This window comes from Rhinolophus sinicus, linkage group LG13 (assembly GCF_036562045.2).
Source record: "Rhinolophus sinicus isolate RSC01 linkage group LG13, ASM3656204v1, whole genome shotgun sequence".
NCBI lineage: Eukaryota > Metazoa > Chordata > Mammalia > Chiroptera > Rhinolophidae > Rhinolophus > Rhinolophus sinicus.
Window position 1 is genome coordinate 11,028,837 of NC_133762.1, and position 24,820 is coordinate 11,053,656.

At 50.3% G+C, this 24,820-nt stretch overlaps 1 long non-coding RNA gene across 1 annotated transcript; it reads right to left on the reverse strand.

Moving 5' to 3' along the window:
- Window positions 1-1,409: 1,409 nt before the first annotated feature.
- LOC141568240 (uncharacterized) lies at window positions 1,410-20,960 on the reverse strand. Its single transcript, XR_012491324.1, has 3 exons — window positions 20,741-20,960; window positions 3,470-3,620; window positions 1,410-2,475 (listed from the first exon to the last, which is right to left on the reverse strand). It is a non-coding gene; the product is annotated as an uncharacterized LOC141568240 (long non-coding RNA).
- Between the last annotated feature and the right edge of the window lie 3,860 nt (window positions 20,961-24,820).

A 24,820-nucleotide genomic window follows, 5' to 3' on the forward strand; every position in this document is an offset into this window, starting at 1 on the left:
AGATATTGAAACTGTATTAAAGATACTGTCGCTTTAACTGTAATGAAGGACTTACTGAGTATATATTGACAGAGCATATATTTCTTAGAGCATAGAAAGAAAAACTCCACTGTTAAACACTTATCCGGGAGGTAAGATACATAGGTAATATTCTCATCCTTCGTACAGTTCAGTATTTTCCAAATATAGTTCAACAAATAAGTTCATTATCCGAGGGGAGGGCCCATTTTGAAGCAAAGTGAGTGCCGGCCCTGCTTTCGGTGAGGACGCCCGCCCACACCACGGGCCCTGGGAAGCACCGATGATCCTGATGGTTCCCTAAGAGGCTTCCGAGGTCTAACTGCCTCAACGACCTTCATAGCGTGGGCATCAATATGTGTGCGTGTGTGTGTGTTTCCCGTCTCCTTCCTCTCTGCCCTGGCAGGGGTGTGAACAGCGGCCCATTGCGGCTCGCGTGGTGCCGTAACTATTGATGGGCGCGTTCCAAGGAAGCGCTGGTGCTACCGGCCAGTGGCATGGCCAGCTGCTGCTCAGCGGAGCCCAGGCAGCTTCTGGGGGTGCGGGCCCGGCCCGACGTGACGCCCTGGAGCCTGTGAAGCATGAAGGTCGAGGTAGAGGTTCGTGAAAGACGCCAGGTCAGTGGGGGGGCAGGGGGCACTGACAGCGGGACCGCAGGCTGGCGCGTGAAGGCGATGCTGGGCTGCACCTGACAGGACGGTTTCCTGGTGTCTTAGTTTGTACAGGCAGTCCTGCAGCTCCGTGAGCCCTCAGAGCACACCAAGTGGGATTTATGCCCATGGACTTGAAGGAGGGGACGGGGGTGGTGTGTGTGTGTGTGTGTGTGTGTGTGTGTGTGTGAAACACTAGTGTGACGTGGGACACGGAGGCAGCTGAGCACTAAGCCATGAAGCCTCATTCCCTCTCCTGGGGGGAGGGAAAAATGCACGCTGGGGACACCACAAATGAGGTCCTCAAGCATGGGACTTGGCACGCCTTAAACGGGACATGGCTGAGCACACTACATCCAGCCAGCATTAAGGGGACAGGTGATAGCAGATACCCTCAACTCTCCCCAACACTGTCCACACCAGAATGGCTTTCGGCAGTTAGGAAATGAGCCTTCTGCCTCCCTGAAGCTTCCGAACAGGGGAGACGAACCTTCAGTATCGGGTCGTGGCAAGAACTCGGAATCTAGGTTCAAGAGACCTAACCAGCTTCGAGCCCTAACTCTTCCATCTGTGGTACCCACGACACGTCACTGCAAGCAACTCCTTCTATCCGTTTATAAAAGGCACACACTGCATGAAATTTGTTCCGGCACAAAGTGTTTCCAACTGTGTTTGGCACATGGTAAGTGGTCAATAAATAGTGGCTCTTATTTTTTATTATTATTATTTTACCCAGAACAAGACTATCTTAGTTTGGGTTCCACTCCGCCCCTGCCCCAAGCCACCCAGAGTCTTAAAGGCGTGGTAGTTTGTTCTGAATGTGACCCCACGAAGGAAGAGCAGAGGCGTGGAAGAGGGAGGGCAAAGCCATGCCTGGCCTTCGCCAAAGGGAGCTGACGCTAAAGCACATGGCAGCTTCCAGAACACTGGATGAAATCCATCTCAGAACAGTTTGCCTGGGGATGTCCAAGGAAGCATCTAACCATCAGCTGGGGGCAGCTGCTATCTCCTTGCACCTGCACGACCTGGCTGAAATCTACTTGGAGCTGGTGCCCCAGTGGCTGTAGCAAGTGGGGTTTCAACAGGATTCGCTGGGCCTCGCCACAGATTCCCAGAGAAAAGGCGGAAACAGTGACCCTTCCAGGTTCCAACCCATCCTGGTCCGTCCAGAGGGCTGACGGGCCAGGTCCACACAGGAGGCTACTGTACAAGAACTAAGGACTTGGATACAAGTGACAGATGACTGCACACTTCAGGCTGACAGCTGGCCTGCTGAGTGAGACCCTGATGTGTCACAGAAATGTCACCCTCAACAGCCCAAGCAGCACAGAGGGGGAGCAGGGTGGGGTACGGTGCAAATGTAAGGTGAGGGGGCACACGGAGGTCTGGACAGTTCTTGCATCAGGTGCTGGAACATGTTTGCTGCACCCCCACATTGTCTGGATGTCAGGGTGAGAGGGAGGGAAGTCGAATCATGCAAATGCGACAGATCACTGTGCCTGGGAGTTCCAGGGAGACGCTGAGGGCAGGAGACAGAGGGTGGTGGGTGCTGGGTCGGGGAGGAGAAATGGCCAAGTTGTCTCAAATAGACGCTAGAGGTGTATTCTGTAGTGGATCCTCTTGGGGTCAGCAAGCCCCACACACGGTGGGGTCCATCGGGGCAGTCACCCCGAAACTGCCCTGGAGTCCACAGGTGGGTACGAGCCATCCCTACAGTTCATTCTGTGTCTATTGTTGTTTTCCTCTCTTGTCCTGTCAGCTTTTCTGAGCAGCAACGGTGAGGGTGACATCATTTCACTGCGTTCATCTGAGGATACATGAGATGATGTAAGGGGAAAAGGCAACTCAGAGAAACAAACTCCCCCTCCCCCTCCCCCTCCCCCCCCCCCTCCCCCCCCTCCCCTCCCTCCTCCCCCTCCCCCTCCCCTCCCTCCTCCTCCTCCCCCCTATTATTAGTAGTAATGTTACACTATTACTATCTTAAGGCACCAAGACATCTGAGCCATTTCCAGTGGAAACTTTCCTAAAGGTACGATATATATTGTGATGTTTTAAAACACATGATATGAAAAACAATGACGCTTTTCACTGGGGTTTCAGAATTTTCCTTATTAATGCCCATTACTGGCCTCTACTGTCACACGATGCTGGCGTGTGCTGAGCCTTCTGTCACTCCCCAGCTCGGCCTGCATCACTGCCATGCTTTTTATCTTTTCTTTCTGCCTCCTCTCTCACTATCGGACTGTCAGCTGTCACTTTTTGCTGTCAGTCTTCCTGACTCCCATTGCCCGCTCTGTTTCGTATCATTCTGGGGCTACATATTGTCAAACATCAAGACACAAGCTCTGGCCAAGGACATTTGTGTATCATGTGTGTGCGCGTGTGTGTATGCAAAACAATTTGGAACACGTGTCTGGAAGCCTCAATATTAAACATTCCTGGGACACAGTGTCTGAAACAGTACTGTCCCTGAGAAATCCACGCAGACAGTTGTCATGACAGCAAAAATGACAAGCTAGGGCGTTGCGGCAGCACCCATGGAAAGGGCATATAAAATGGCACCGAATACAGGCTCAGAAAACAGGTGGCAGCATTCGATCTGGCTTCAGGATGACACTGCAGTCACTGTCCCTCCAGCATGACAGAGGCTGCACCTGCTCACCCCCGCTGTCCTCACACATTCTTGGGCACACACTGCCATGTCCTCGTCAGAGAACCCTCACACTGCGCCTGCCTGCCGGGGCACCTGGTAAGAAATGGAAAATTTTCTCCAAATCCTTAAAACTGCTGACACCACGAACCTCGAGCTGGAGGGTCTGGGTGCTGCCTGACTCGGCAAGTCACGGGCCCTCCGGAGGGATGCCTCCTTGTTTGCAAAGTAAGGAAACAGCCGAATTCTGACGTTCCTTTGACGCTCGGTGTCTGTGATGCAAGTTTTCAAAGGAAAGAGACCTGATAAAACGAGGATTTCGTTAAAACCAGCTGTGTGTATTTTGGATATCAACAGAAAATTTAAAACCATAAAAAAATGGTTTTATGTCCTTCAGGGCAGAAGGCAACTTTCTCCACTATTTAATACACTTTATCTAGATAGAGCTGTCAGAATACTTAACAAGGGGTGGAGCACAGAAACCAACCAATCAGAACAGCTAAAGAACCACCGGCACCTGGGGGAGGAGGGCCACCTGAGGATCAGTGTGAGCTGTCACTTTCCTGAGAGCAACAAGTGGCACCACCTCGCTCAGCAAGAGCCGAGAACAGATGGGTGTTGTGTCATTGCATGTTCATGTGCGTGCCTGAACTCCAACGTGTTACAAATAGCTGACGGCTGTCACGGGTGATGCCTCCAGGAAAGGGGTGTGTCGTGTGTCGAGAAAAGACCAAGCGAAACCACCTTTTCCGAGCAAGATTAAAAAGAGGATGCAGGTAAGGAAACAGGAGGGATCCGAGTGCTCTGAGGCCAAGCAGAGAGGGCGGTGTCACGATTAACGACGGGAGAAAAAGAATTCACAAGGAGGTGGGCAACGTCACATGTCAAATGGTCAAATCGAGCAACGTCAACATACGTCCAATTCTGCCGAGGAGACTCGTGCTGCTGCTTTTGGCCTTCTGGTCAGTTTCCTGTTTTCTCTGCCTCCCATACAGGATGGAGACAAAAAAAAAATATGGGGTGGGGGGGTCATGGAGACTATGAGCCCATCACAGCCATTCCTCCAGCAACCGGGGCACAGGGGCGGGGGGCACAGCCAGCACGACAGCTCATGTGGGGACTGGAGCCACGCGTGGCCTCTCAGCGTCGCCATCACACCACACACGCAGAGAAGCAGCGCTCAGTCGATCCTGAGGATGTCGATCCTGCCTGCCTGCATCCAGCCAGCTGCCAGATGCCCTGCCAGATGTTCTCAATGTGGTGAGGCAGTGCCTGGGGATGGCAGCCTCTAACAGCCAAGTCTTCCACGTTTTTCTGGAAGTTTCAGGGCAAAGATACCACAAAGGAGGGAACGGGGAATGGTCACCGGGGTGGAAGCACGTGGTATTGCTGAGAAAGCCACCCGCTGACACGGAACTGATGGGCTCTGCCTCTTCCTAAGGGACCTTCTGTCTTCTAACAAGAACAGACACGAAGCCATGCCAGATCCAGATGAGGGACTCAGCCACGGGCAAGTGAATGTCTCCTCACGTAGGGTAGGACACGAGTTGATACTTGCTCCCAGAGTCCTGGTGATTACCTCCCTTTGCGCCACTGCTGAGACCTGTGCCCATCTGTCAGCACCCACGATGGGACAGGCCCTCATCAGTAGCTGCAGCAGGCCCCGCTGACAGTTCTCAAATGCACTGCTTTGCAGCCGACAGAGAATGTGGCGAGAAGTCTTTCACCAGAGAAGCCCAGAGGACTGATTCCGTCCACACACAGTCCAGTTGGTGGAGCCTCTGCCCCACAGCCGGGCACCCACCCCCTGCCCCCGCAGCTACCTTAGCATCGTGTGTCACAAAGGCCACGGGGACCCCACCATGTCCGTGGGCCAGTGCCATCATTCCCCAGTACTGGAAATTCTATGAAGCTAATGTTCTATCGCCCCAACAACTCTCCTCTCCTCAGCAGACCTTCTGAATGTAGCGCCAGTTACTATTATCTCCAACGTAAGGATGACGGCTAACGGCAGAGAAGCTGAGGGGACCAAGGTCACACAGCTAGTACCTGGCAAAACCGGCACCGTCCATTCAGGAGGCCCCATGTTGGGAGCTACTTCCTCAGTCTGGTCCCGTCAGAAGGACCGCGTACTGTTGAGAGTTTACCACACTGTCCTGCGAAGCCTGGCACATGCCAGCTCTTCACACTCCTTACACCAGGGACCTCCAAGCCTTCTTCTAAGCCTCTGACTCAGCCTCACATGCCTCCAATGCCTGTTGCATTCTACCTGCCTGATGATTTGAAGAAATATTGCCCAAACAGTAAAAACAGTACAGAAAGCAAAAACTACAGGTCCATAACCTCATATAGAGTCATAAACATCCTTAATAAAATACTAGCAGATAGGATTCTGAAATACATATAAGAAATGCTACATTGTAACCAAGCGGGGTTTACTCCAGGAATGTAAAGATGGCTTAAGAGTAGAAACTAAATCGCTGTAATCCAACCTACTGACCACGGGAGGAAAACCACAGGCCCACATCAGTCAACGCAGAAAGAGTCTTGGTGGAAATTCAACACCAATTTGTGATTAAAAACACTCTGAAAAATAAGAATAGAGGAGAGTGTCCTCATATTCATAAAAAGCACCTACTAAAAAAATAAATAAAACCCCACAACAAACATTTTGCAAAATATTGGAAGATTTAATGCTTTCCCCCCAAGAAAGCAAGGCGAGGATACCTACTCTCCTCACTCTTTACTGAAAATAGCACTGGACATTCTACTTAACGCAATCATGAAAGAAAAGGGAAAAAAAGGAAATAGGCACACAGACCACAAAGGAAGAAACAACACTGTCCCTATTTGCAGATAGCATAATTTTGTATATTAAAAATCCAAAGAATGTATGAAAAAACTCATAGAATAATGATTTCAGTAAGGTCTCAGCGTATGAGATAAAAACTGAAAATCAACTGTATTTCTATATATTAGCAATGAACACAAAGACGCTGAAATTTAAAATGCAATCGTATTTATAATTGGATAAAATAAAGAAATATTAGGTGTAAATCTCACAAAACACGGACAGGGCTTACATGCTGACAATCACAAAATGCTGATGAAAGAAATCAAAGGAGGGCTACATAAAGGGAGGGTTATATCCTGTGCACGGCTCAATACAATGCAATAGATGCCCATTCTCCCAAGACAGGGACACAGGTTTAATACAATTCCTGTCAAAGGTTCAGCAAGACGATACGGGCATGCTTATTCTGAAACACATGCAAAGTGAAGAAAACTAGGATAGCTAGCACAATTTGGATAACTAATAATAAAGTGGGAGGAATTAATCTATCCTGTATCAAGCCTTATTATATAGATACAATAATCGAGACTGTGATAGTGATTGAAGGTGAGACGTATCAATCAATAGACTAGAAATCTCAGAAGCAGACCAAAGAAAAATGTCCAACTGATTTTGAAAAGACTGTAAAAGCCAATCACAGAGGAAGGTTAGCGTTTCAATAAAAGTGCTGGAGAAACTCGATGTACTCAAAGGAACAAAATGAACCTCAACATTATACAAAACTCAGAATGGATCATGGGCTTAAATACAAAAGGTGACGGTACAGAACTTTTAGGAAAAATATGGTAGAAAATCTTCAGACTTTAGGGCAATGAAAAGTACGATCCGTAAAATAAAAAATATTAATAAACTGGATCTCATCAAATAAAAAACATGCTCTGATAAAGATCCTGTTAACAGGATGAACAGACGTGCTCCAGACTGGGTGACAATACTTGCAAAGCAAATATCCAACAAAGGACTAGTATCTAGAATATATAAAGAACTGTCAAAACTCAATAGTTAAAAAAAAAAGAAACTTCACTTTAAAAATGGACAAAAGACATAAGAAGACATTTCACTGAAGAGGACATTCTAATTTCTTCATATTCCTTCAACATTCTTTTGACATTCTTTATCTAGATTCTAACATATACAGTCTTTCAGGGTTTGCGAGTTTTTGTTTGGTTTGGTTTTGCTTAATCCTGCTCATCTTGACTTTGCCTCTTCGTGTGTTTTAACTTATTTTTTACGGTAAGTCATGTTGTTTTATCCGTGAGAATTCTTTGAAGCTTGGATTTTTCTCTTCCAGACAGGATCTGGTTTGCTTTTCCAAGTCACCTGGGGAATGAGTAACCCCATAAGCACTTTAAGTACGTATTTTTTAAACTTGAGTTTTGTTTGTTCAGCTCACAAGCCTAGAATGAAGTCTTTATAAACAGTCATTCTGGAAGGATGCTTTCTTCCCCACTCTATGAGTCCATGAAAACCACCGCATACTCGTATATGCCCACTATCTCCCACCGCAGAAGAAATCTCCTTTCCCTGTGTTATTTCATGAGGATGTCCCTCTAAGTCTCAGTTTTATTCTGGACGTCCCTGTTTCTTCCTCCTGTCTGTCCCGTGTTAGGCCAGCCTTTGAATATTGTTTCCTAGGGCCCGTGGCCATGAAAACCCAGATCATTAATGACCAGAGCCAAGTACTGGACCCCACAGGCTCTTGTTCAATGTCTAATCTCTCAGGAGCTCCCTTATTTATTACTTGTTGCCGGGCCAGCCATGCATTTTTATCCAGTGCATGCAATTCTACACAGGAAGACCTTTCCACGGCCTCTAACCTACCATACTGCTCACAGGTCTGTTTGTGAAGGATTCCCCGGCTCTGAGCTGCAGAGAGTAAGTGAAAGTGGGAGGAAGGGTAGTAACAGGAGGGCACGTTAGTGCAGGCAAAGAACTGTAGCTTCAGCTGCTATGGACGTGACAGAAACGGGCAGTGGTGGATGGACCTGAAAGATATTGAAGAAAAGCAACACTGTTTGTGGTGAGTTACCTGTGGCATTTCTGGGACAGGTGCTGGCACGACGCCAGTGTCCAGGCCACAACCTACACAGCCGGTGCTTCTGCTCCCTGCGGGGGGGCCAGGGCTAGCGAGTGAGGAGTGGGCTGCATGTCTAACCCAAGGCGGCACCTTCGCCACCTCCAAGCGACACGTGTGGGCCTGGAGGTCTGACCTGAACGAGACGTGAGAGCTCTGACGCCGGGCTCTCACAAAGGCGTGACGGGACCCAGCACACGTGAGGCTGCTCAGAGGGAGAGCGCAGAAGGCAGGCAGGCCTGGGCCATGTGTGGAGGATGCTAAGCTCGAGCGAGGAGGATGACGGCGGCAGAGCAGGACGAACCTGCAGACAGAGAGGCCCAGCCAACAGGTGGAGGGGAGGTGGCCAGACACAACCGTGCCGCCTCCAGGCAGCCATACTGGCCTCGCCCCCACTCCCACTGTGCCTGCTCTTCCTCTCTGTGCCTTCACACCGGCTGGTCTCTGCCCTGACTGTCCTCCATCCTCTCCCTTCCCACCGCTCACGCCTGTTCCTGGCGAACTCCTGGACATCCTGTAGGGGCCAGGTCACATGTCAGCCCCACTGCCGTCCTCACGCCCTGCCCTAACCCCGTGCCACACCACGGCTCATGGTCCCTTTCTCCGTCCCGACGGCCTGTATTACATGGGACGTCAATCATTCTTCTGCCATCTGACGACTGGGGCCCCCTGAGGTGAGGGCAGCGTAGTGTATAGCACTTGGTTTACCGTGGACTCCTTTTTTGAATAAAATGACATAAACTAGGTCTCCAGTGGTGCAGGAGGGATGTGGGTAGAAATCAACCCACACGCTGGCCTCAGAAAGCCCTAAGCTGTGCATACACATAAAATCAAAGCCACTCAGGGCTCCTGGGCATCCACCAGGTGCCAGCCCGTCTGCACACACCCTACACCTACCTCTCCCATCCCTGCCACCCTTACCCACCTGGGGGCTGCCTTCAGCAACACCTTCTCTCTCCATTCCCATTAAGGGCTTACCTGTAAGGGCCACATCTTTGCCGAAACAAAATATTAAGGGGTAGACGCTGCAGCTACTGTGGGAAACTCACCGCATGAGTTTCCTTTAATCCCTTTACTTTCTAAAGAACTCACTGCAGAGAGCACCACGAACACGCTGCATGAATGGAAGGAAGCCGACTAAGCGACGCGGCATGAGGACTCCTGAATGTCCATCAGGGTGAGCGCCCTCGTGAGGCGGCAGAGAAGGAACCAGCTGCCTTGAAGCAGACAAAGCCTGGGGGAGGCATCGCTTGGCCAGGAGTCCTCAAGAAGTGTCAAGGGGGCACGAGGCCGGCGGAGTGCGAAACACGGGGAGTGGAGCAGGCTGAAGAGGCTGGACCTGAAGAAGAGCCCCGGACGGGAGTGGCGCTCCCCCCTTCCCAGGGCTCAGTGACGCTCAGTGTGCGGGGAGGTCCCCGGCTCATGTTACCTAGGAGAGGGGCCTGGAGGGAGTTGCAGGATTGTTTGGGTTGCCTTCCCAGCGCTCCTGCTTATTATGACTGGAATGGAACAGCGTCAGTGCGGAAAAATCGGGAAATGTCAACAATCTGAAGCAACTCTTTGGGGTGCAGGGGAAATGTCACACTGAGTTCTGTGGGGCCTTGGCGAGAGAACTGGAGCCTGGCATGAAATTGTGACAGATGACCATGTCTCAGCCCCCAACAGCCTCAGCACCCCGAGGCTGGGACCCTAAGCTTAGCAGTCAACCTTTTCCTATTTTTTGGCCACACGTTTCCTCTTTCTCCTCATTTTCCATTGTTTTCCTGCACAACCCATGCTTTGCTGGCAAACGTAATTACACATTTGTCACATGCCTTCCAATTTCCGTTCAACTGTTACAGCTTTTTATTCCACCGAGAAGTCCCACTTCTCTGCTGATCTATAAACACACCCCCTTCTGTGTCCCCTTTACTAGGCACCCGTCAGAATACCCTCTTGCTAACATAAATGTATGCGTGTAGAGCATGCCCAAAAAAGGTGTACACATTTTAAGAAAGGAAAACTGTACTAACATTGTAATACTCAATACATGCCGATAACAGAAGATGAATACAAGTCACGTGTGACGTCTGCAATGACAAGAGGGGCTCAGAGTGGTTCCCATCAGCGTCCAGACACTTCTGATGATGGCGAACTACTGCTTGAGCAGGGCTGACCCACGTGTCCACTTGCAGACATTTTTTGCCTCCCTGGTATATGGATGTTAAATCTACGTACCAAGTCACACTCCCATGTGCCGGGAGCTCACGGCAGAGCAGATAAAACACGAACACGGAACCTAAATGAACAGCGTTAGAACCCAGCTGTCACTCACTGGCTGTGTGATCTTGGGGAATTTACTTAACCCGTCTCAGCTTCCTCACCTATTCTGTTTCTACACTGGGTTTTACGCAAGTTCAAATAACATCCGCGTAGGTAAAACTGAGCGTAGTTCCTATGCATAATAAAGGTTGGTTCTAGTTGTCGCCCCTTCCACAGAATTGACTGTGCAATGCCCTGAAGTATCTCCCTCCACTATTTTGTTGCTCCAGAAGCAACACTGTGGTTTCAATGTCTTTTTCTTCCTCTCACCACAGAGAACGTCTCACTCAAGAAACCAGTGACGAATGAAAGACGGAGCAAACACAGGAATAAAGGAAAACTCCATTACTCTTTCAAGTTTGCCCGAACTGCTTCCTCAGCGGTGAGACTGTGGTATTTAAACAAAAAACAAAGCGAACTCAGAACAAAAGCTAATGACCGTGTGGAGTTGTTTTTGCTATGTCAGCCCCAATGACCAAAATGATTTTGTAACACCCCAAGGGGAAAACTGTACTTTGTAAAGGTCATGGGGAAATCTAAGCGGTATGTCTCAACTAACTTAAAACAGGTAAGAGCTTGGCTCCAAGCTAAGACTCCTGCAAAGACTGACCTTTGGATTATCGTTTAGTAAAAATTATTTCCTCCTTCTGTGCTCTGACTTTAACCTAGTCCTCCATGAGCTTTTAAAGTCACTTCCCCTCTCGGGGCCATAGTTCCCCCTTCTGTAAAAGAGGGGTGGGAGGAGAGAGGCGATGGTGGTGGGGAAACTGGGAGGCTAAGAAAGGAATGGATGACCTATGTCTACAGGCCGCTTCCAGCTGTGGAAGCCAGGCTCGTACGAAAGGACACACCAGCACATTCCAGGGTAGCACAGTGCAAGTTCCAAATCAGTGCTGCCTTTTCTAAGAATAAATGGACAAGCAATGGGAACACTATGGAAATGCCGTCCTGCCCCAGACACAACTGCCTGACGGCTCTTAACCAAGTGCGTCTGAGCTTCCCTCGCTGGGTGCACACAGGTAGACAGTTAAGATGGGTAAGGAAGTAAAGCAAGTGGACGTGTCGCCCAGAGGAGCTGCAGAGGGGCTCGGTGTTGCTAAGACCTTGTGGAATCTTAGTGAGACGGAGCATTTACCCTCTGGGGGCTCCGGGGGGTGCAGCCCCCATTCCCAGCCCAGCCCCTGCAGTGAGAAGACCTTCCTCCTTCCCGCACCTTCCCCACCCTGAGCTCCACAGCAGAAAGGAGGGGCCTCCTGGAGGGGGCGCATACAGAACGCTGCTGCTCCCAACCAGCGGCATGTGGGCACCTCTCATCCAGTGGGCAGGCCAGAACTCGGACTCCCTCATTCAACCAATCACTTCTCTATCAGCGAACCCAACAAACCCTGACTCATTCATGCTGGGGCTTTCTGGGCTGAGCTGGCACCTGCTCTGGGTGCACGTGGTCTGGCGTGAACTGGCCTCGGATTCTAGAACCTTCCACTGGACCTCTTTCACTCTTCTTTTTACTCCCAGAACTCATCTTCTCTCTACCCCTGGCTCCTGTGAGCAGCTGTGTCCCTTTGCACATATTCGCATAAACTGGCATTGCCCCAACTCACACACAAGCTCCGTGGCAGCGGAGACCTTGTCTGTCTTCGTGCTACTATTCTTATTCTCTCCGATTCTTAGGACTGTGTCTGGCACAGAATACTGGCAGTATGCGGAAAGGTTAGAAACACAAACTCTGGAGCCAGAACTCCTCGGGTCCCAAGGCTAGCTCTCCCCATTTCTAGCTGTGTAACCCCCCTGTCTGTGCCCGAGCTTCCCCAGGTGTAGACGAGGATATGTACTGAGCGTCCTCCAGGGAAACAGAACTCATGGGCACATCTGTGTCCAGAGAAAGAGATGTAAGGAACTGGCTCACACAATTACACAGCCTGGCAAGTTCAAAATGGAGGGTGGGCCAGCAGGCTGGAGATTCAGAAGAGCCAACGTGGCAACTCGAGTCGGAAAGCCCTCCTGGCAGAATTCCCTCCGGCCTGAGAGAGCTCAGTCTCGTAAGCTACTCGGGCGTTCGACAGACGGGACCACTTCTACATCCCCACTTCTACCTTCCCCAGTAAAATCTTTAAAAAAAAAAAAATGTTAAAAAGACCTGGTCTTATTTTAATATAAGACTCAGTCTTATTTAAATATAAGACCCGGTTTTATATAAGACCTGGTCTTATATTAATTTTTGCTCCAAAAGACGCATTAGAGCTGACTGTCCAGCTAGGTCTTATTTTCAGGGAAACCCGGTAGCCAACAGGCTCTTACAGGAATTGCATGTCTTGAGTTTTACTGAACTTTTACACCTACAGCCAACCTGTGGTTTCAGCTGATACGTGAGTGCAGCTCTAACACAAACGTCGGTTGCTACTTTTTGTTAGTATCAGTGAGTGAGACGAAAATGAAACAACAAAGACATCCGTGGGAACTTCACTCATTCATCAATGACGTACCGATTTCTTTGCTGAATCGGGTCAGAATTTTTACATAATGAAAAAACAGTTCGTTTTTCTGTGCTCTAGTCACAAAGCAACGGCTAAAGATGTGACACACTCTTACCATTTTCCCACTCTGTCCCATTAGTTTCTACACAGACAATCCACAGAACAATAAACCAGGCCCTGATGTGTGTGCAGCATTTGCTGACTTCCAGGCGGTTGCTGTTCCCACCACGCCGATTTCGAGCTACCCACGTGCCATCCCTGAGTATCGCGGTGGGGAGAGAGGAGCAGCACCGCAACTCTGCATACTGCTGTGTTTCTACCTTACAGACACAACAGACCCGTTCAGAGCAAAATAATTTGGAAGTGATGAGTTTTGAGTATTTCTTATCTTTGTTTACAATAAAACGTATCCAACTGTCTGTTTAAATTTTCATGACGACTATATTTAATAACCACTTGCAAAATTCCGGAAAACGGAGCAGTCAGCAGCTTTCATTGGCTGCTGTAAGGTAGGTCCAGCCCGCCACCAGTCTCTTCTGGCTCCATCTGACCTCCGCTCACACCCGCTCTGCCTGCTAATGAACCCCTTCCTTTGGGGCTCTGTTTACCTTCACTCCCAGCATGCTCTGGGCCTGCTGCCAATATTGGATATTGTCAAGTAACATAAATATTGTCCTGTCTGTCATTCGGAACTATTTAATCCTTCTATTTCTCAAGGTCACAATACATTTCCCTTCTTTTGCCCTAAAAGGACTTCCCAGGTCTCTCTTCCCATCTCCTGTCGGTCAGAGTGCAGTGTATGCGGAAGCCTTGGTGTCCTCCAGTTTGGCTGATGAGAGAAGTCACCTCCGAGTGGTTCACGCCACTGCTGTAAATGCAGCCGAGCCCTTCTTTGAGGTGCTCCAGAAGCAACTGGTTCCGTTTTATGGCCATGCTGTAACTCATTAGGGCTGTGTTTCACTCGGGCGTTTTCTCATTACAATGGGCAGAGGAAGCTCTGCTTCTGGGAAGCTCAGCTCTAATGAGGGCAGAGTGTTCATTCAGCACAAACACAGCTCCTAATAGCTCATTAGGAAAATTGACTCGTTAGGCAGAACTCTTGTCCTCTCACTTTGACGGAAGACCTGAAAGCCTTCCCTTCCGTGAGGGCCAGCGACACGGATGATCCATCCAGCCCCGGCCAGGGCTGCCTCCACCCTGGGAACGCCTCAGAGTTCCCTCGTGGTTAAGCTGGGGGGTAGACCCTCCAGCTGGCTGACCTTCTGCCCTGAGGAATAGGCCACGGCTTTCTCTGCGTGAGTGCGTGCTCGTACGCTTGTACAAGAATGGGGAAAAGCGATGGAGAGAAAGGGAGGCAGGAGCAGGAGTGCCCTTTGCTCTTATGTCAACCCTACTGCTAGGAGCACGATGTGATCACGCGGTTGGGAATCGCAAAATTTCCATCCAGTCCCATTCTTGGGAGTTCCCCCAATCCTCGTCTTACAGGCTATTTCCTCAGCTCTGGATTAAAGAGTCCAACTTGGGCCTCTGACCGCCACGAAAATCATTATCATTTGTATGATAATTAAGACCATAGTTTCCCTGAGTCACTGGGAAAATGGACAACATCCCAGTTCAAGGACACGCAGATTGAAGCAAACATGTATTTACTCAGTCGGTCGCTGTCACCAAGTTGCAATCACCGGTACTATGACCTTGCCGGCACTTTTCAAACATTATAAATGTACTTTTAAACCCAGAAACAATTTCTTCCAACAACACCTTCCATGGAGCCCAATCTATGAAACTGGCAGAGACTTGTGTGGTTTAGAGGAGGTGGAGGGTGTGGGCTGGGCCCACTCATGACTCTGCTCCAGTGCCCGGCGGGGGTCTCCGGGAAGGCTTCTGGGCTCTGTAGGGCAGACTGACACACTGCCACGTACCAAAGGCCCACGTAATGGACACACCCTTTGACTCAACAATCCTAATTCTAGGGCCATGAGCTAATAATAAAAGAATCAAACGAGAACCAAAGAAGTTCACCCACGGATGTTCAGCTCATCTTCGTCCATAATTTTGAAAACTTGATAAGGCTGTTTCCTAAGACCAGGATTGGTTAAACAACTTAGAGTATGTATATACAAAGAGGAGTAAGAAGTTACCGTTAAGAAGGATGTGGCTGGATATTAACGACATGGGAAAATATCCTTTCCTAATGGTGAAGGGGGAAGAAAGAGTGCGCGACACGTGACATGGTTTCTAGAAAACTTCTCATATCGTTACGTATGCATGGAAGGACACACATCAAAATGTCATCATTTTCTGGGATGGAGGATGACATTCTGTCTAAAAATTATTTATAATAAGCACATATTACTTTTACCAAGAAGAGGAACACCCAAAAGTTTACATAAAGGAAAGAAAGAAATCACTGCTTTTCAATCCCGTTAGAGTGGCGTTCACCTTCTTTGATGGATTTGAGGCGACTGAATTTTTGCAAAACAACTGCAATCTAGCAATTCTTTCCTTCCTGAACTCTAAGACGTTGCTGTTGGCAGCGCCTGGCACCCTGGCCTGTTTACCTCTCGGGACCTGGAAAAGCAGTACGTGGGGACACCTTGTCACGTGTCTCCAGGCTGCAGACCAGCACAGGGCACCTGCCCGTCTGAGCCTGCTGGGTGTGAACCGGAGGGAGGGTGCCAGCGTCTGCCTGGGCCTCGGCGTGTCCCACTGCTGTCTGGGGGTCTCTGTTTGCCTGCACATCATCTACTTGTGGGCTCAAATGGAAGAACCGGGACGCACGCCCCAAGGCGCCCACGTATGCCCAGCATGTTTGTGGCCACAAAGCCACGCACGGCTGCCGGTGCGGCTGCGGCTGCCCGCCGTGTCGTGAGGCCGGACCTGCTCCTCAGGCGCCACATCCCAAACTCTCGCATCAGTGATAGATGAAACGGACGTGGATTTGGCCTCTCAGACTCCAGCGGGAGGAAGAGCTTCTACTGTCCCTGCCTGGAGAATATGGGACTCAGCCTCCCCACGTCACCGCCCAACTCCTTCCTCAGTCAAAGCCTTTCGGAACAGCATCTGATCCACTACCCCGGCCGGGCGATCGATCAGTTTGGTGAGCTCCCCTGAGACACCTCATCCAGACCAGCCTTGAGCCATCACTCAAATCACTTCTAATTACTTTTCCTTCCAAGAACTTAAGTGTCACCTCTCCCAAAGGCAGAGGCCCCGCGTGGCTCTGGCTCTGCCTTGTTCATCTTCATATCACACATGAGCACCTAACTGATCCCCAAGGCATGTTTGTCAGTTTCATTTACTTTTCTGGATATAAATGGAAAAATATCCAAAATGGATTAATCATTAGAGGCTCTCACTTTTCTACTATAGACTATATTCATCTTACTATAAAATCAGCCTAAAAGGAGACACCTTGGGAAATGTTTCTACAGAGTGTCTGAGGGGCTGTCAAACAGCCTGCCCCTACCCACAGAGATTACAATGTACATTATAGGTGAAACCACTTTATAAATGACATTACATTATACCAGTTAAGCCATTATTTGTACTTTTTAAGTAATGCTTCATCATGTATTTTAGCGTTTAATATATATTTAGTATTTAAGTTTTAGTGTTAAGAGTATATACATATATATAATCTATTTTAGTATTACTAGTGTATTACTATTACTTAGGTTATTACTATTATTACTTAGGTTGTTACTATTATTTTTATTATTATAATCAGTAAGAGTAATATCTAAAAAGCAGCGTTTCCTTTCTGATTCTACCCCATGTCTTCTATCGCTTATTAGACACCAAGCCCGTTTCCGCCTATTACTACATAGTCGTGAGAGGCAAAGGAGGAGACGGTGAAAGGTGTCCTCAGCCCTTGAGGAAATCCAGCCCAGGACTCAGTTAGGACTGGAGGCCTGGGCACTGATGACAAGGAGAAGGGTTTATTTTCAAGTTAGTGATAACCCAGAAGTTAAGAGGGACGTTGTTGTCAAAAGCCTGAATTTATACAGGAAGAAAGTTTTAACCAGACACTGAAACAATGAGAACATATGTAACACTTAGGATAAAACATTAAGACCCTTCATTCTGTTCATTATTCTTCGTAGCGGGGTCCTTTCTGCATCTCACTAAGGTGACCCAGCACACACGGTGTCCCTGACTTACAATGGTTCAAATGACGATTTCCCAACTGTACAACGGTGCGAAAGAGACACACATATTAAACGCCTTGAGATGTTCAACACTTGGTTATAAAACAGGCTTGTGTCAACTGATCTTGCCCGGTGTAGGCTAATACAAGGGTTCTGAGCATGCTGCAGGTCGGCTAGGCCAGGATGCTTGGTAGGTTAAGTGTATTCAATGCATTTGTGACTTAACGATATTTCAACCTATGATGCCTACCCCACAGGTGTATCAGGCGCCACCCCATCGTAAGCGGAGGAGTCCGTGTACTCCAGGCTCGGGAGCCCGCTGTCTCCTCTCGCACAGAAGCAGTCTGCTCTGCACGCAGGACTGGAGTCCTGTGACTCGAGGTGTGAGCTTGGGAACAAGTGTTCAAAGAACAAGCCTCAGTTTCCCCATGTGAATGATACCAGTCATAACACAGTGTTACTGCAGAGACTAAGAGACACTTGTGAAAACACTTAGTATCCAGGTGCTACGTAAGAGGATTCTGCCACGTCTTCTATCGCCTATTAGAGACCAAACCAGTTTTCATCTATGACCGTAGCATGTACGATTTCCTGCATTATTAAAGATAAATACTCTGGGCAGATGGTATTTTAACAAAGGGCCAGCCCAGGCATATGAATGAACGTGCACTACGCCGCTGTCCTCCAACACTGAACACAGGCTCCTTCCCACGTCCCGGACAACTGCTGCTGGGGGGAGCAGCTTCCGTCAAACGGGAGCAGTGTATTTACAGGGCGTCACGTGGTTGTAGACACTGAACGCAGCTCTCGAGCTAAGGGAGAGGCTCGAAGTGGGAATTCTCCCGGCAGGCCACCGTGCCAAGCTGCTCCTGCCACCCTCAGATCCCCCAGGGCCTGTGGCTGTTCCTGGGACGGAACGATTCACTCAATCCATCCAATCTCCCCATCCAGCCACCTCTCCCTCTGTGACACTAGTAACGACTCAAAGGTCTGTGTGCAGTTTCGTTTACCTCTGGTCTGCGGCCAGAAAGCTCCACTGCTACGAAGGCCAGGAACCCTGAATCTCAGCCTCTCTCCTCCCCCCACTACATTACCTTGCCTTACTCTTCCACAGCTCGCCCGCCTGTCACCCCACCTTTGAATGCACTGTATTATCAAACAGTACAGTGGAGTAGAAATATTGGGGTATCTGTCATTAGACAGAGGATTCTCACCCCAACTGTGCCACCTCGGAGCAGCACCCCAAGAGTCATTACATGATCTCTCTGAGCCTGTTTCCTCGTTGAAAACGGAGTCAGTGACGCCGGGCGTGCAGGGCTTCTGTAAGGACAGGGGGATGGGGCAGAGCACTGGGCAGATTCCGCCCAGGCGCCATCCCTATGGGACGCCTGGCCCAGGGAAGGCTATGTTAGAGCGCGGCCCTCAGCCCCACCTCCAACCCCCGATCTTCTCCCACTGTGACCCAGGTTCCCTTGTGGAAAAGTGGCCCTGAGTCACGCTGCTCTAGAGCTACTGGGCTCGGCACTGCTCCCCAAGTGCAGTTCTGTCCCCTCCCGTCACCATCCTGCTCCTTCGCCCAGGGCAAGCCTCAGGGCCCTGCAACCCCAATGCAGTCACTGGTTCAAAAGCTTGTGTGGCCTGGTTATGTCCCTCTGAAGAGCTGATCCCCGCCTTCCCCACGTATGCCTCTTCCTCCTCTGGGCTTCATAAATGTCCCTTAAAATCCCAGGCTGACAGCTGGGGTACCACCACCAGGGGACAATGAGGATGGCTGGCCTGTCTTCCAGGATCCCAAAGCATCCACCATCCTCTCACCAGACTCCCACCCACCCAGGAGCCAGGCATGGTGTGACCGAGCTTGCTCTGCCCTGGACGGAGTGACAGGTCACAGGAGGAAGCAGCACAGGAAAAGGAACTGATCAATATGGCCCATCGCCCCACAGGACCAGCGCTTCAGATGGCTGCCCTGCAAGGACTCCGGCGGGCCGCCTGTGAGCTGTCACACGCCGGGTGTCAGAAGTCCCATGAGGAAAAGGATGACTGTCCCCTGCGGTTTCTCCACTGTGTGGCGCAGAAGTCATCAGGGAGCGGTCACTCTAAGGTACCAGGCTGTGAGTCCCCAGGCCTGGAGGAGACGTGCATCCACGGCTCACACACACGGAGCCACGAATCCTGCCCGGGTCCCTCTGCACAGTCCCCGCCAGCTTTTCCCTGGTCTCCTACCTCTGTCTCGCGGTGTGGTTTTGAACGAGTCCTATAACCTCTGAGGCTCAGCTGCCTCATTCATAAAACAGGGCTCTTACTAGCTGCCCTGCCCCGAGACTACTTACGATGACCCAGTACATGAACATCTGTTGAAATGATTACAAACTGTACTGTACTCAGGTGAGCGGCGACCGTTCTCACCCCCTGGCCGCCCACGGCCACGACCCTTTCTCTTCTTTCTCCGGGAGACAACACCCAGCTGGGACAAAGGGAAGAGAACACAACAGAAAATAGATGACACAGAGACTATTTTTAGTCTGCTCTTCTTAACATCTCTCACATGTTTCCTCATGATTCATGCTGTACCCAATTTTGTCCCTGCAAACAACTCCCTTGTTTTAATATACAACGATCTCTGTAGGATTTTTTTTTTTTTTGCTTGTTTTTCAAGTGGATGTATTTGATTAGAGCCAAGAGTGGAGTCTCGTTGGAAAGAGCTCACGTGCCTCTCTGTCTCTGCTCCCCTCCCCTCCACTCCCCGCACACATACTGCTACCTCCACATATTTTGTAAATAAATAGATTGATCCACTTGATATAGTTCAAATGATTTATGTTGTAGAGTAAATCTAAAACCAATAAAAATGGAGATCACAGGAATGTGAGTCTATTTAAAGAGGACTGATTACTTTTAACAGTTTCTGCTTACTCTTCACACCTAGTTATGCCTTTCAGTCATTATCACAAACTGCAGCGCTGAGGGGAAAAAGCAGCCCGTATGGTTTACTGTCATGTTCACACCTCCCCCCTCCTCAGGCTTACACCCCCTCCCTCGTCCTCTGCACCAGATGACAGGAAATGTTTAGCATCCACTTGAAAAAGCAGAAGGAGAGGGCAGAGCTGCACAATTCCCCCACACCGTATTTTATATCTCTGGAATATAAAATACACTTTATGGGAAATGTCGCACAAGACACCCGGCAGCCCAGAAAGACGGCTGCTTTACAGGAACGCACTGTCCCATCTGGTCCCCGATGGCCTTGCTGGCGCCTCATTCGTGTCCCCTTCTCACGCATGCTTCCCCAACTCTCTCCAACGTGTCACACACACTGAACACACCTGTCACTCCGCCTCTGGCCACCGATATACTTGGGCTGTTAGGGGCCAGATCAAAGAGCCAGGGCGCTGACGCCCAGCCTGTCACCACTGACGGCCTAGAGCTGGGTACCCAGCCCTGCCCCTCCACACCTGGTGGCACAGGCTGAGCCACACCCATGCTGCCCCCTATGGGGACTGCGCCTCAGGGGTTCACTGCGGTACCCTGTTCATTAACCCCCTCCCCTTTCCTGCCTCACTGCTCCTACCAGTGTTTCCTGCGATCTCGTACAAAGTAAACCACGCATGCTCACGTCTCAGGTCTGCTTTGGAGAAACCCAGGCTCAGATGGTCACTTTGCCGGCTCCCTCCCCCTCTTCATCTTCCACACTCTCCCACCCGTCGATGCCAACCCCACGGAGTCTCCCTGGAGCGTCCACACCTTCTGGGGGGGCTGCTCGGAGCCTGAGCCTGGCCCTGCAGGGCAGAGCTGTCACACAGTCAGGCCAGCCCCGCTGGCCTGGCTCCTCCCCAGGGAGCTGGCCCCGCCCCAGGGAGCTGGCTCCTCCCCAGGGAGCTGGCCCCTCCCCAGGGAGCTGGCTCCTCCCCAGGGAGCTGGCCCCTCCCCAGGGAGCTGGCTCCTCCCCAGGGAATGGCTCCTCCCCAGGGAGCTGGCCCCTCCCCAGGGAATGGCTCCTCCCCAGGGAGCTGGCCCCTCCCCAGGGAATGGCTCCTCCCCAGGGAGCTGGCCCCTCCCCAGGGAATGGCTCCTCCCCAGGGAGCTGGCTCCTCCCCAGGGAGCTGGCTTTCTCTCCAACCAGCGCTATGAAGAACCGCAACACGGTCGGGCCGCACGTCCTCTACCATGGTGATACTGTCTTATCCAGAATGATTCTCCTGGGAAGGATCTTACACAGGGCCACAGGCCCATGGAAGTGACACCGAGCGTTGGGAAGCTTCCTGGAACTCTTCAAGTTACTCAGGTAGGCAGACACCTTTCCAGGCCAATCCTAACAGCACCTGGTGGGCTTTGGAAGGAATGGCTCTGTTGTTTGTTTGCTGTTTGTTATGGTTTCCCATCCCTCAGCGTCTTATTCTAATGCTATTTCCCTCACCACCTCCCTCCTCAATCCAGGTCAGAATGAGTCTCAACCTTTCCCATATTCCTACAGTATTTTATTGTCCCTTTACATTACCTGGCAATGTCAGTGATAACAACATGGCAATAATTACCATTATAATAATTAAGAGCTGCCTTCAATTAAGTACTTGCAATATGTCAAACATGGTGCTAAGTCCCCCACAAGTGCAATTTCACCAATTCCCACAATAACTCGCCCCATCCAGTCCTGTAAGAACCGGTGATGCGTGGATTACATGAACGGCCCCCAGTCCTTACATTCTCCCCCATGGGCACCCTCTGCCTTGTCACCTTGCATCTCTCACCTTCCCACTGTGGGCAGGGAGTCATGTCACTGCGTGACTCAGACATGCTGGTGGGCTCAGATGTGCCATCAGTTACGACCAATGGAATATTAGCAACCGTGAGGCAAGGAGAGGCCTGAAAAGGGACTTCTGTGTCTCTGACACATGAGTGACACATGGCTGGAGCAGGGCTGATTGTCCCAGCGGACACCAGCCTAGGAAAGTCTACCACCAGCCAGCAGACCCCCAAGATACATAAGTAAACCCAGAGGGCAGAACTGTCTGGCCAAGAGCAACCTAAATTCCTGACCCGCAAACTCGTGAACAGAACACATGTTCAGTGTGTTAAGCCTCTGAGTTTCAGGTGGGTTGTGACGCAGCTTTACCATAGCTGCGGATAAGGCCTGCGTAACCTCATTTTAGATCTGAAGAAGATGAGACGCAGAGTGGTCAAACTAAACGACAATAGTCACACTTCCAGGAAGCTGCTGGACGTGGTCCCCAGCCAGGCCTTCTCTCTCTGTCTCTCTCTCTCTCTCTCTCTCTCTCTCTCTCTCTCGCTGGCTGTAACTGTCGAATAGAGGAGGACAGTAAATCACTGATATTTATTTCCTAATTACCCCATTTCCTGGCCACAGTAGAAATCCAACCAATGTGTGCTGAATTATGTTATGTTCAATTAAAGGAAATCACAGGTTCATTTCTAAAATTAGAGCTAAGCATACTAAGTGGAAAAAAACACACGGACACCACTTCATGTCTCCCTGTACCGAAGGACAGGCAAGTCATACAAAGGGGCATCTTTTCAAAGGCACTGACCTTTGAAATACTTGTGAGCGAGATGATGTGGTCTTAGGTATCTGCTTCAAATCATTACGAGAAGCAAAAAGGAATGGCAAAATCCTAGTCATTGCTGCGGGGTCCAGAAGCCCCACTGCACTAACCTCTCCACTTTCAGTAACTCGGAAATTCGTCCAAAGAAAACGCTGATGAGAAATAACGGAATGCATTTAGCAAAGGGCACTGCTTTTCAGTCTTGCCTGAGGCACTAACTTGGGGGGGTCCTTTTACCCTCTGAGCTTCTATCTGCCCTCCGATGAGCAAGCAGAATAGGGGTTTCCTGAGCTTGTCCCCCCAAAACAACTGGCTTAAGAAATGCAGTTATAGCCCCCGTCCCACACAGGGCCTGACTCACATACAAGGACCCTTCAGCCCTCAGAGATAAGCCATCCACGTCGGTTTGCATCAACGTATGGGAGTGGGCAGTGTCCCCCACGCCAGTGAATGACCCCCGGTTGTCTGCTTTCACTCTCGGGCAGGAACACTTACTTCTATTCTCTGCCTATGTTCTACGTGTGCTTAGTGGCACAGCCACATCAATAGACTCCACTGTTTTATTAAGTTTATCAAGTACCAGGGTACTTGTCAGCAGCACAGAATTCCAAAATCTGTCTTAGCACATTGCAGAACAGCTGTGTGAGCACGTTTTGATTCATAACTTATAATCTGATTTAAATGCATTTACTGCTCACACTTGGGGACTCACTGGGGGTGCACAAGCCTGTCATCACGCCTGTGCTGTCACCCAGAGGCAACGGCTCTGCTGATTACAAGTGTGCCTCCTGGCAGGGCCCCCGTGCCACCACGTAAGCTGCTCTTCACGGATGATCTTCCATCCTTCAAAACATGCCTCGTGGTCGCCACTGTTTACTGGGTAACGTCTAATCTCCTCAGCCCAGCACAGCGTCTCCCTGTGCGATGAGCTCCCAGGACATCCTTCTGCCGTCATCTCTCACCTCATCCTGTAACGACCGCGCACGCACGCGCGCACACACTGCTTCCACAATATTCAGTGGCTCGTCCTCCCTCGCCAGGTTACATTACGTGACATCTATTTGCTTTTACGCACCTCTGCCCTCTGCTTAGAATGTCCTCCCTTCCCCACCTGTATTTTATCCATGTAACCAACTCGTACTCATCTTTCAAAACACTACTTAGGGGCCATCTTCCTGGTAAGAATTTTCCTGACGTCTCTTCTTGCCATGGTGATTCCAAGCCTTCAGCCAGTGGTTCTCCACTGGGGGTGATTTTTTTCCCCCTGGGGATCCTGGGCAATCTCTGGAAATGTTTTTCATTGTCACTGCCTGGGGTGGGAGGTTGCTACTAGCACCTCGTTGGTAAATGTCAGGGGTGCTGCTAAGCCCCTGACACTCACAGGGCAGGTCCTCACCTGGGCGGGTCATCGGAGCCCACGTGGCAGCAGTGCCCACCAAGCGGAGACACCGTATCGCACCGCAGACGAAAGCAGCATCACTGCCCGAGCTTCCTTCTCTGCAACGCTTTTGCACCTGTGCACCTGTGTGCCATTACACACATCCTTTTGTAACTGTGTGCACAGTCCTTTCTCCCACTAGCACAAGCTCAGCCCCTACAGCCCGCCGCGCAGCCCTGCACAGGCCGCGTCCCGCCCTTCACATCTGGCCCAGGACTGTTCTCACACCTGCTGCACAGCTGAGCAGAGACCACAGGTGGCCTCCTGGCCCACAGAGCCTAAAACATCTGCTATGTGACCCTGGCACTAACGTAGGTACAAAGCCCTTAAAGGCAGCGCTGTTTCTCATTCCTCTTGCTCCCAAGCATCCAGCACACTTGCCTGCACCCAGTAGGTCTTCACCATGGGTTTATGCAATCGCACTGCATTTAGAATGGTGGCCGATTTGCTTGCTGCAGGCACAGCCTTTCACTGCCTGGGGACAAGCAGGGCAATCTGTCAGGCAGAGAGCTCGCTGAGGTCACAGGCAGAGCCTGTGACACGCCCCTTAGACCGCACAGCAACCTGGCCAACAGGCATGATCATCACGCTGTGGGCTCCACGAGCTCAATGTCCCCAGTGAAGCAACCAAACGACAGGTCTCCTTCTGCAT